The sequence below is a fragment of the Heterodontus francisci genome, chromosome 9 (genome assembly GCF_036365525.1).
Source record: "Heterodontus francisci isolate sHetFra1 chromosome 9, sHetFra1.hap1, whole genome shotgun sequence".
Classification (NCBI taxonomy): domain Eukaryota; kingdom Metazoa; phylum Chordata; class Chondrichthyes; order Heterodontiformes; family Heterodontidae; genus Heterodontus; species Heterodontus francisci.
Genome location: NC_090379.1, coordinates 71429586 through 71443062, shown reverse-complemented (window position 1 = coordinate 71443062; position 13477 = coordinate 71429586). Strand labels below are relative to the sequence as shown.

The 13477-nt window shown below is 42.3% G+C and overlaps 1 protein-coding gene across 14 annotated transcripts in view; it reads right to left on the bottom strand.

Moving 5' to 3' along the window:
- Window positions 1–13477, bottom strand: part of mipol1 (mirror-image polydactyly 1) — a 383877-nt gene that overhangs the window by 324882 nt on the left and 45518 nt on the right. For 9 of the 14 annotated variants that reach the window (XM_068038331.1, XM_068038330.1, XM_068038328.1 and 6 more), the window contains one exon: window positions 8690–8901. The exons of the other annotated variants lie outside the window; for them this stretch is intronic. The gene's annotated coding sequence lies outside the window, so the exon portion shown is untranslated. The remainder of the gene's footprint in view (window positions 1–8689; window positions 8902–13477) is intronic. 14 annotated transcript variants of the gene reach the window in all.

Genomic DNA, 13477 nt, shown 5'->3' with positions numbered 1-13477 from the left:
GACCACAACATGGTACAATTTAAGCTTGTTATGGAGAAAGAAATAGACAAATTGCAAAAAAAGGTTTTGGATTGGGGAAGAGTGAATTTTAGTAAAATAATGCAGGATCTGGCCAAGGTAGACTGGAAAGAGTTACTTGTCAGGAAATCTACAGAAGAGCAGTGGGAGGCATTCAAAAAGGAAATGGGGAGGGTACAGGCCCAACATGTTCCCTCCAGGGTAACAGGTAGGAGCAATAAGCCCAGAGAACCATGGGTGACCAGAAACATTCAGGGTATGATGAGAAGGAAAAGAGAGGCTTTTAGCAAATACAAGGAGAGCAAATCAATGGAAGCATTAGGGGAATACAGAAAGTGTAGGATGGAGCTTAAGAAAGCAATTAGGGGGGCAAAGAGGGGATATGAGAAAGCTCAAGCTGGTAAAAGTAGGGAAAATCCCAAGATATTCTATAAGTATATCAATGGGAAGAGGATAACCAGGGTAAGAGTAGGACCCATTAGGGACCAAGAGGGAAATTTGTGGGTGGAGCCAGAGGACATTGGTAGGGTGTTGAATGAATACTTCACATCTGTCTTCACGCAAGAGATTGAGGATGTAGATATGGAACTCAGAGAGAGAGTTTGTGAGGTTCTTGAGCAAATTGTCACAAGGTATTGGAGGTTTTGGAAGGCTTAAAAGTGGACCAGGTAATCGTCCAGGATGCTGTGGGAGGCGAGGGTGGAGATTGCAGGGGCTCTGACCCTAATTTTTAATTCCTCTCTGGCCACAGGGGAGATGCCAGAGGACAGGAGAACAGCTAATGTGGTCCCACTATTTAAGAAAGGTTGCAGAGATAAGCCAGGGAACTACAGACCAGTGAGTCTCATGTCAGTGGTAGGGAAACTGTTGGAGAAAATTCTGAAGGAGAGAATCTATTTCCACTTGGAGAGGCAAAATTTGATTAGGAATAGTCAGCATGGCTTTGTCAGGGGGAGGTCATGCCTAACAAATTTAAGTGAATTTTTTGAGCATGTGACCAGGTGTGTAGATGAGGGTAGTGCAGTTGATGTAGTTTACATGGATTTCAGCAAAGCCTTTGACAAGGTCCCACATGGGAGACTTATCAAGAAAGCAAATGCACATGGGAAACAAGGTAACTTGATAAGGTGGATTCAAAATTGGCTTAGCTGTAGGAGACAGAGAGGGATGACAGGCAGCTGTTTTAGTGATTGGAAGCAAGTGTCCAGTGGCGTACCACAGGGATCTGTGCTGGGTCCCCTATTGTTTGTCATTTATATAAACGACATAGATGACTATGTGGGGGTAGGATCAGTAAGTTTGCGGATGACAGAAAGATTGGCCGAGTGGTTAACAGTGAGGTGGAGTGTCTTAGGTTACAGGAAGATATTGACGGGATGGTCAAATGGGCAGAAAAGTGGCAGATGGAATTTAACACTGAAAAGTGTGAGGTGATACACTTTGGAAGGAGTAATGTGACACGGAAGTATTCATTGAATGGCCTGACACTGGGAAGTTCCGAGGAACAAAGGGACCTTGGCGTGTTTGTCCGTAGATCTCTGAAGGCAGAAGGGCAGGTTAATAGGGTGGCAAAAAAGGCATATGGAACACTTGCCTTTATCAATCGAGGCACAGATTACAAAAGCAGGGAGGTCGTGTTGGAGTTGTATCGAACTTTGGTAAGGCCACAGCTGGAGTACTGTGTGCAATTCTGGTCGCCACATTATAGGAAGGATGTGATTGAATTGGAGGGGGTGCAGAGGCGATTCACCAGGATGTTGCCTGGGATGGAATATTTAAGCTATGAAGAGAGGTTGGATAGGCTTGAGTTGTTTTCACTGGAGCAGAGAAGACAGAGGGGTGATTTGATCGAGGTGTACAAGATTATGAGGGGCATGGACAGGGGGGATAGGGAGCAGCTGTTCCCCTTAGTTGAAGGGTCAGTTACGAGGGGTCACAAGTTTAAGGTGAGGGGCGGGAGGTTTAAGGGGGACTTGAAGAAGAACTTTTTTACCCAGAGGGTGGTGACGGTCTGGAATGCCCTGCCTGGGAGGGTGGTAGAGGCAGGTTGCCTCACATCTTTTAAAAATTACCTGGATGAGCACTTGGCACGTCATAACATTCAAGGCTATGGGCCAAGTGCTGGCAAATGGGATTAGGTAGACAGGTCAGGTGTTTTTAATGCATCGGTGCAGACTCGATGGGCCTCTTCTGCACTGTATTATTCTGTGATTCTGTGAAATTCATTGTGCAGCAGACACATCAACAAAATTACTAAATCAATGGCACAGCATGCTATCTTGTAGCATTTTCTCAGCTTTAAAGTGAGGCTGGATAAAAATTAAACACAAACAGTCAAAGCAGTAAATACACAGGGCTGGATTTTGTGCTGAAGGTAGGACTCCTGGCGCCGGTCCGAAAAGGCGGGGGGCACTCCGCTTCTGCGTGCACGCCCCCCACTCCCACCCAACCTCGCCGGAGCGATCTTCCGGTCCCTTTAAAGTCTTTAAAAGGAAAGGGGATCCCACCTCTAAGAGCTGCCAATCAATCAAAGGGCCAGCAACTCAGCAGTATCGGTAGCGCCACCAGGAGTGGTGGCCACTGCCGGTACTGCAGTGGCCCCAGGCCCAGGGCTGGAACCCCAGAACAGAGATAGGTGAGGTGGGGTCGCCGGGACCAGTACAGAAAGCCCTGGCAGGGGGGAGGGGGTTGGTCGTGCAGTCCAGGGGCAGGGGTGTCCCAAGAGGTTAAGTTGTTCTCAGTGGTCCTCCGTGGGCCACAAATTGCCCACGAAGGAGGGACCACCCCCCAAGCCCACAGGGAGGGCATCTCATTTTATAAGGTGTCCTCCCCACAAGGCTGAGGCCTCCTCTGCTGCCGCTGGTAAGATCCCAACGGCAGTGGGAAGTAGCCCTTAATTAGCCGTTAGTAGGCCACTTCAGGGCCTCAATTGGCCTCCAGGTGAGAAGGCCATCGTCGGCCTATCCCAGCCTCAGGAAGATCGCTGGGCGATGGGCCCTCTGCACTCCCTGTCACCCATCACAATATTCCATGCACCCCTGCCTCCGATCGCACCTCAGGGGGCTCACAAAATCCCGGCCACAGTCTTCATCACTTAATGCAGTTTGCCTCCTACACGAGGTGAACGCTGAAATGAGTAGCACTTCTAAAACTTTAACCTGAAATTTAAAATGCACCCAAATCATCAGTGAACAAAGTAAAACAGTATGTATGTGATTTCACAAACTTTATGTATGACTTACTTGCTAAAAATACAGGAATACTCCCCGTATCGTGGGGAGAAATGATAAATTCTTTACCCTCTGATGTTTAAGAGTACAGAATCAGTACTGGGCCAATGAGAATTGATTTTTCCGACATTCTACAGCATCCCACTTTAATACATAAATACATTCCTGATCTCCCTTGCTGCAAATAAATACCACAGTCTCTGCTGTTAACAAATAAATCCCCTTTCACTGGTAGAGCTGCTGGCTACTTGCCATTAATAATTTAATCATTCCATTTCCATACTGGCCCTAATTTATTTTATTCACCTCGTTTTCATATTTTTACTTTCAAGAACTCCCTGCAGAGCCCTCAACATTCAAACTGCTGCCTGTTCCCCCTATTCAACACTCATTTCATTTAATTACCATGCTGGTCCCCATTACTTCACTTTCTTCAGCTGCAATTTGATACTTTTACCAATTTCCCTGTCTAATTCAAATCGCGCGAATTTCTATTATCCAGCACGCATAATTTCCTGAATTTCATTAATCAACATTTTCTTTTGTGAATGAGTTCTCATGTATTTGCACAAAATCTTTTCCATTGGTAGATTTCTCCTGTTGAGTTTTTATAGCGCCAAACAAGAAAGTGACATGAAATATTTATCTCTTCCTTGTCCTTCCTAGCCACTTAACTTTTCCTCTCAAACCCAAAACACAGCAATGCTGTCCATCTCCTAGCAACAGAAGTGAGTCACACTGGAATCATGTAGAGAAAAGAGTTTAGATTAGATTAGAGATACAGCACTGAAACAGGCCCTTCGGCCCACCGAGTCTGTGCCGAACATCAACCACCCATTTATACTAATCCTACACTAATCCCATATTCCTACCAAACATCCCCACCTGTCCCTATATTTCCCTACCACCTACCTATACTAGTGACAATTTATAATGGCCAATTTACCTACCAACCTGCAAGTCTTTTGGCTTGTGGGAGGAAACCGGAGCACCCGGAGAAAACCCACGCAGACACAGGGAGAACTTGCAAACTCCACACAGGCAGTACCCGGAATCGAAGTAAATTCACATTCCAGCATGTATGGAAACAGATTCAAGCAAAAAATATAGGATTGCATTATTGGGCGTGTACCTGACATTTAAGTTTGAGTTCTTTGAAAAATTATTTGTGATGAAGTTAACATGCTTTATTATTGGATACTTGTGATTTTACTCTTTTTGATCATCTTTAATGATCTATATGACCTATTGCAGATGACACTTCTACTTCAACACCTCTTTCTCTCTCACCAAGGCTTGCTAAATACAGCACTGAGAGGAAATATGTAGAAGTGCAATTATTGATATTCTTAAAGCTTGGTGAGATCCTTATTTTTCTTAAAAGTAAATCACTTTAAAGCCACAATGCTTTCTGAAACCTAATCATACAATTGATGTTTACTTGAAATTCAGTACCTAAAGTTCCACATGTAACATATATTAACTTTAATGACCCAAAATTTACTCAGAAAGACATACACCAAATGCTTTATCTCTACAGATGCAATGCAGAAAAACAGTACACTGAATGGAGTAAAGTGTTCATATTGCCAAATATTTACTTGGTCAGCATTACTGTATTTGTTCTTTGAATAAACTTGTGGTTTGGATATTTAAGAGACTTGTTTTATTAACACAAAGTGTTTAAATTACTTGTTATAAAGTGTTTTTTACTCAAGTTCACAAATAAACATTGAGCACTTATTTATGCCAGATCAGCACTATTATTTACTTCTAAACAAATTTACCAAAAGTAATTTATCTAAACATGATCACTCCCATCTCTTACAGACCTGTAGCTTTCATGTACTACATAGACTTCACAATTAGTTTAGAATAGTGAAACTATCAGCAACAACCCCAAGAACAATGAAAGAATCTTTCCAATAATATGTACAATTGGTTGACCCCCTGCAGCCAATAGAACAACATGAAAAGAAGATGCACTGGAGGAAAATAGATCTTGGAGCTCAGGAAGGCCTTAGGTTTTGTCCAATAAATCTTAGACCATGAGAGCATTGAAAGGCCCCCCAATTGTCCGCAATTGAAGTGTGAGCCTTAGATAAATACAAAGCAAAGAGGAAGACCTCCTTCAGATATAACCAATTTGAGTTACATATTTTTTCCAATTAATTTTATATTCATTTGTTCAGACACAAAAGTGATATAGAACAGGTTTTTTTTGGCATGAAGAGTCAGCAGCAAGCACTTTTCAGGTATGACAAAGTGAAATGTAGAGTGGAACTGTATTCACCTTGTGTCAACAATGGGGCTTAACTGAAACTTAGTGAGTACTGTACTTTACAGTACACTGCAGTGTGAATGGTTCCATTTCTCACACCAGCTATCCAAGTAATATTTGAGGTAAGTGAGTGTGCCAATTTGTACCCAATTTTATACAATGTACGAGTGTCCAGGAGGAAGCTATTAGTGTTTCATATAGATCACAACTAACAGAATTGCACCTGCAGCTTTGCTACTTTGTCTTAGTTATAAACCTTTATTTTGTGCATTACATATATGCCCAAACCACACCTATGGCATTTAAGAAGTTCAAGTGATACCAGATTAGGGTTTCTGAGATGTCAGCATGCTTTGTTACAAAGTTAATAGTATTACACTACCCTGAAGACATTTCAAAAAAGAGGAATGGACTAAAGACATTTCAAAAAGGAGGATCGGACAGAAAAAAAAAATAAACTTTTAAAATGACAGAGCAGGCCATATGATGTCAATTTATCCTTTAAAAATTGCAACACATATATAGTATTAAACAAGTCTAACTGAAGGCCACAAACGATCGCTTTTTTATTCACACCTTGGTCAAAACTAACTATAATTGGTTTGCTATAGCATTGCTCACAGACCAAAGCAAAGAAATACATCTCTCCCTGTAACTATCTCTGCTTCTCCCCAACACACCTTTTGGTCACCTTCCTTCTGTCCATGTTTGTGCTTTATTCATTGGCTCATTCTTGCTTTCTTTCGCTTTGCATGACTTTCCGCACACCATCACAGATGCTTCTATATCTCTTTCTCTCTCTTTTCTTTATCCTGTCTTCTCTTTCTTTTGTAGCTCTTCCACTTTCTGTATTCCCCTCATATATGCTATTCTCCTCATTTACTCAACTGCTATATTTTGCCTTTTGTAAAATTCTTAATACAGCAAGATGGCAGCCAGCCTGCAATGAACTGCGAGTAATGGAGTTTGGGCATGAAGGGATCACTCGGTATCTGCTGCAGTAAATGCAGATGAGAAATAAACCATGTTGTGATTAAAAAAAAAAGTATAGGGGGGAGGTAAATAAGTAAAATGTCTGAAGCTTTTGTTTAGAGGGAGTACGGGGATGATGACTGGCTGCTTGTTGCTGGTGAATCTAGAGTTGTGGACCCCAAAATTAACATATCCAGGTACTGCTGCAATATTCAGAGCTCAGAGAGACACTGGGGTCTTGGAGAAAGTGGAGATTGAGGTCCAGAAAGGAGTTAGGCTTGCTCTGTGAAGTCTTAGAGCCAGAAGTAGAATGATGCCTGGCCTTGGAGCCAAGAAACAAGGTGTGCAGCTTACAGGACAAAGGAATTTGGGGAGGAAACCACAAGAAGAGAGCATGGATGTCTCGCACTATCTCGCTGCACACTCTTTACCTTTCTTTCTCGCTCTCTTACTCAGTCCCTCTATCTGCCCCTCGCTCACTTGCATTCCCTCTGTGCATTTCTCGCTCACGATTAATGTGTTTTGGAAAGCCTTTCACTGACTATTTTTCCTTTCACTTTCAATTAAATTTCTGGCCAGACATGAAGCTCAGACTGTAACTGCATCCTCCATGGGTACAAAGGAGTGAATAGGAGGCCTGGGAATGTGAGGAAGAATGGGGCAATGACCTCGAGAAGGTATGGAGCCAGAGCCTGGGTGGCAAGGAAGTGAATGGGAGGGGCTGGTCTGAGTGAACAGATCGCCTTGAAACTCTTAATTTTTCTATCTGCATGTTGTTCCATCCAAAAGTTTCCAGTGAACTGAGAAAATAATCTCCAAAGTGGATATACAGATTTTGATGTGATTGCACTAAACATTTTCCAGCATAGGTACGATGGACCAAATAGAATCTTACTGCACAGAAGGAGGCTATGATACAGTGAGGGTTTTCACGGGGCCCTGTGCATAAGGTTCCAAGTGTAATTCCTGAAAACTTCACAGAATCTTGTTTGTCTTTTATAGATCTTTCCCTTTTTGGGAGGAAAATTAATCTTTCAATGCAAAGACACATTTAAACAATAAAAATCCATGATTTAACACAGGCCAATTTATTTTCTCCTTTCAAAAGAAAGAATAAGAATCTTACTATTAGCACAGTTCCAGGGTTGGGGGTAGGTGGGAGAAAGAGAAGGAGATTGCAAGGCAAGGGAGATCTTTGAACATCCACTCAAGAGGACAGACAGGGCCTCAGACAACAGCATCTCTGATAGTGCAGGGCTCGGAGAATTCTATTGGTGTCAGCTTAGATCATGTGCTTAAATCTCTTGAATTGGGTTTGCAACCATAACCTGCTGGCTCAGAAGTGAGGGTGTGACCATTGAGACAAAAGTGGCACCCAATGAATGAGATGATAATTGAAACTTGGAACTGTCAAGTATTTAAAGGAGACACGTCATTCAGATTCTTGAGACAGTCAATACGCAGTATACTAGACGATTGACTTGTCAGGCTGGTTTGTCAGTGGAACTTAGAGGGATAGACCAGTCCCAAGGAACTCATCTAAGTTCGATATACTTAGGCGAGTGGAGTGTGTTTTGCTCCATAGTATGAAAACAGAAACTTGATGGAGTTTATTTAGACTTTGGGTGCTGATTTGGCATTGGAGGGTGGTAATTGGCAGTCAATCCTAATTAGCCTTTGACAAGCACCATGCCTTGCCAATGAGGACAGTGGGATTTCCAGCAGGTCCAACAGCGATTTAAAAGGGATGTAACACCACTTAAAGTGAGGTGCAACCTCTTTAAAAGCGAGGACATACTTTTTGTTGCAGGGAATTCTGTGGAAGAAACTTGGGTTCATCATGTTACAGGCAGATAGCCTAGATTCTTGGATGTAGCTGTGGAGGTCCCATTGGGTCAGGTCAGGGCTTGAAGGGAAATTTTGTTTCCCTCAACTGGGAGGAAAATGCCAAGATAAACTCTGCAGCAGACATGGAGGGAGAGAGAACACTTTACGTATCAATTCCACCAGCATCATCCTGCAAACAGATGAGTCAATGCAGGAAAAAGTTTGATGACCTTTCCTATTCACTTCTTGTTTGGTCCTCTGTTGTGCATTGGACCCTTCCCCCACAGTAACACCGTATGCTTCCCTTGCGATTACCACTCGACATTATATCTACTCCCCACCCCAAAATTGTCGTACATACCTTTTGAGCAATCTCAATGGACGAAATGACTTTTACATTGCTTGTGGCTTTTTCGCAATCTCATGGCCAATAATGATCGGTGAGCTTTGAACTGAAAGAGATGCTTTTCAGTAATATCATTGGGCAGTCGTAATCATTAATTTTGTCATGTTACTTTCCAGCAATCTTGTGGACATCTAGTATATATATGGCTGAGTAGATTGTTCTGTGACCTATTGAATGGATAAGAAAAAAGAATAGCACCACTGCCATTAGTAGTAAAGGCAAGTATCAAGAGCAGCATCTTGCACTGGAAGTGTTGAATATGAAAATTTATTTCAAGAGAAGGCCAAACATTTGTTGGAAGCTACAGAATTATGACAAGAAATGGCACACTTTAATTTCTTATAGATTTATATCTAATCCAAAATTATAATGAACTGATATAGGTGCTAAAAAGAACTGACTAATTGCATGAAAAGACACACTGGAATTGCCACAACAAAATCCATAATAACAAGATGGTAAATATTTCCCAAGTTACTCTTCTGAAAATTATAAGTAAAACTGATCAGTTTCAATCACACACTGCTAGCATGTGTAATGGAATGAACATTTATAGCAATGCAACTAGAAAGTCAATGATTAAAACAAATGGGTTTGCATACATCTACTTTTGTCACTGCTAAGAATAATCACTACAAGGCTATTACATAGAAGAACTAAAACAAGAGCTGAATGGTGTCAAATTGCCTCCTGTAGGTATGGATGGAAGACTAAGAGCTGGGCCAGAAATTAAAGTTGAGATTATGATATTTGCTATGCTCATTATTTATGTAGGAAATATATCACTGTTCCTGGCTCAAAATTCTGGACCTCCTTCCCAACAGCAACATGGAAGTACCTACATCGCATGAACTGCAGCAGTTCAAGAAGGCAACTTACCACCACCTCCTCAAGGACAATAAATGCTGGCTTATCCCGTGAAAGAAAAAAAAATATCTATTTATCAGCAACAATGATCTAATCAATGGCAGAACAGACTCGAGAGACTAAATGGTCTTCTGTTTTTCCTCTAGTAAAAATCTTACATCTGTGCTCACTTGCCTTTTACAGGAAGTAAGCATTATGTTGTCATACTTTGTCAGGTCTTCCTGATGGCACTGTAGGACCTCTGTTTTGCATCGCCCAGCCTGTACAGCAAATAAACTCCTATGTTCTAACGACTGTACTGCAAATAATACAAATAATAATTTGGTAATGCAGAACTTGAGTATCATTGAAAACAGAGACATTTTGTCGAAGCTTTTCGTCTTACACTCATCTGGACAATACGCAAGAATACAACGTAAGGCAAAACAAAAATTTATGCTATATGAGAAGACAGTGCTGATTGGTTGGCAAGTGGACTCTGATTGGTAGACGCGTTGCCATGGAGAATGCGCCAGTTTATGGTGACTGACAGTTAATTGCCAAGCTTTGTTTGAAATTTAAACCAGGCAGCTTGACTCTGATTGGTCAAGGCACTGCCCTGAGGAATGAAACAGCGAATGGCTGTCACTTATGTTGTTTAGCTGAAACAGGTGCAATGTGTGTACATTTTTTTTCTGTCTGAAAAGACCGTACCCAACCAGCCCGTGCTTGCAAAAGTCAAAACACAGGTGTCCAACATTAGATGTGATTCTGCGATTGGACAACATTTGCTAAATAATCCTCAATGTGCTAAGAATTACATTGATAACCAATTTAAGATTGCCATTCGGCCTCGAAGTGTGGCACATTTGTGTGTACTGGAAGCTACATATATTAATACTCAGGGCCTTGTTCTTTGCAGAAAGAAAATGTACACACTTAGCACCTGTTTCAGCTAAACCAAATAAGTGACATCCATTCGCTGGTCCATTCCTCAGGGCAATGTCTTGACCAGAATCAAGCTGCCCGGTTTAACTTTCAAACGAAGCTTGGCAGTTAACTGTCAGTCACCATAAACTGGTGCAATCTCCATGACAATGCCTCTACCAAACAGAGTCCACTTGCCAACCAATCAGCACTCTCTTCTCATATTATAAATTTGTTGCTTTCCCTTACATTGGTATTCTTGTGAATTGTCCTGATGAGTGCAAGATGAAAAACCTCAACAAAATGTCTCTGTTTTCAGCGATACTCAAGAACTGTACTCCATTGTTTCCCAGATTGCCATAGGTTTAGCCATTTCAACAATAACCTTAACAATCCAAGTATTATTTCATCTCGAAGAAAAGTAATTCTTTGAAGATGAATTGATGTCTAGAGTTTGAATCCCTGACATTTAAGAAAGTATGGTGCAAGGTATTACTTTGAATACACTTCCAACTAATGATCGACAATATATTCCCTTTTAGAAGACCCTGGGTCACAGAAAAAAACTTGGAAGAATATGATAGAAATGCTCAAACATAATGATTGCAATTATTTTCAAAGGAATATTTTCCTTTTTCCCTGCTCTTGTCCTCTCCTTTCCTTCATGCCCCTTTTACTCCTGTCCCCACCTCCCAACTTCCCCACATACCTAACTCTGCAAGCAAAGCAATTATTCAACTAAGTTAGTAATCACCAAATGCTGCTATCAAAAGGCACCATCTTTTGTCACAGTACCAAAATAACTCTCAACAAAGTAACAAATGACATCCTATGTGACTGTGACAAAGGGAAATTATCCCTCTCCAACCTGTTTGTAGCATTTGTCAATTGGCCACACTAACCTCCTCCAAAGCCTCTCCAACATTATCCAGCTGGGTGGGACTTTTTTTTTTAAAAATGTGTTCATGGATGTGGGCATCACAGGCTAGGTACACCGCAGTGCTGTTAGGAAGGGAGTTCCAGGATTTTGACCCAGTGACAGTAAAGAAACGGCAATATAGTTCCAAGTCAGGATGGTGACGTGACTTGGAGGGGAACTTGCAGGTGGTGGTGTTCCCATGCATTTGCTGCCTTTGTCCTTCTAGTTGGTAGAGGTTGCGAGTTTGGAAGGTACTGTCTAAAGAGCCTTGGTGCGTTGCTGCAGTGCATCTTGTAGATGGTACACACTGCTGCCACTATGCTTCGGTGGTGGAGGGAGCAAATGTTTGTGGATGAGGTGCCAATCAAGTGGGCTGCTTTGTCCTGGATGGTGCTGAGCTTCTTGAGTGTTGTTGGGTCTAAACCCATCCAGGCAAGTGGAGAGTATTCCATCACACTCCTGATTTGTGCCTTGTAGATGGTGGACAGGCTTTGGGGAGTCAGGTGGTGAGTTACTCGCCGCAGGATTCCTAGCCTCTGACCTGCTCTTGTAGCCACGGTATTTATATGGCTACTCCAGTTCAGTTTCTAGTCAATGGTAGCCCCTAGGATGTTGACAGTGGGAGATTCAGCGATGGTAATGTCATTGAAGGTCAAGGGGAATTGGTTAGATTCTCTCTTGTTGGAGATAGTCATTGCCTGGCACGAATGTTACTTGCCACTTATCAGCCCAAGCCTGGATATTGTCCAGGTCTTGCTGCATTTCTTCATGGACTGCTTCAGTATCTGAGGAGTCGCAAATGGTGCTGAACATTGTGCAATCATCATAGACTCTGGAACAGTTCCTACAGATTGGAGGGTAGCTAATGTAACCCCAATATTTAAAAAGGGAGGTAGAGAGAAAGCAGGGAATTATAGACCAGTCAGCCTGACATCGGTAGTGGGGAAAATTCTAGAGTCCATTATCAAAGATTTTATAGCAGAGCACTTAGAGAACAGTGGTAGAATCGGGCAGAGTCAGCATGGATTTACGAAAGGAAAATCATGCTTAACAAATCTACTCAAATTCTTCGAGGATGTAACTAGTAGAGTTGATGAGGGGGAGCCAGTGGATATGCTTTATTTGGACTTTCAGAAGGCTTTCGACAAAGTCCCACATAAGAGATTCGCGTGTAAAATTAAAGCCCATGGGATTGGGGGTGGCGTATTGCGATGAATAGAAAATCGGTTGGCAGACAGGAAACAAAGAGTTGGGATAAATGGGTCTTTTTCCGAATGGCAGGCAATGACTAGTGGGGTCCCGCAGGGATCGGTGCTAGGACCCCAGCTATTCACAATATATATTAATGATTTAGATGAGGGAACTAAATGCAATATCTCCAAATTTGCAGGTGACACAAAACTGGGTGGGAGGGTGAGTTGTGAGGAGGATGCAAAGAGGCTTCAAGGTGATTTGGACAAGTTGAGTGAGTGGGCTAATGCATGGCAAATGCAGTATAATGTGGATAAATGTGAGGTTATTCACTTTGGTAGCAAAATCAGGAAGGCAGGTTATTATCTGAACGGCTATAAACTGAGAGAGGGGAATATGCAGCGAGACCTGGGTGTTCTTGTACACCAGTCGCATGCAAGTCCAACAGGCGGTAAAAAAGGCAAATGGTATATTGGCCTTCATAGCGAGAGGATTCGAGTGCGGGAGCAGGGATGTCGCTGCAATTATACAGGGTCTTAGTGAGGCCACAACTGGAATATGGTGTGCAGTTTTAGTCTCCTTGGATGTTCTTGCTATAGAGGGAGTGCAGCGAAGGTTGGCGGGACTGACGTATGAGGAGAGATTGAGTCGGTTAGGAATATATTCGCTGGAGTTTGTTTATTTATTTATTTAGAGATACAGCACTGAAACAGGCCCTTTGGCCCACCGAGTCTGTGCCGACCAACAACCACCCATTTATACTAATCCTACATTAATCCCATATTCCCTACTGCATCCCCACCATTCTCCGACCACCTACCTACATTAGGGGCAATTTACAATGGCCAATTTACCTACCA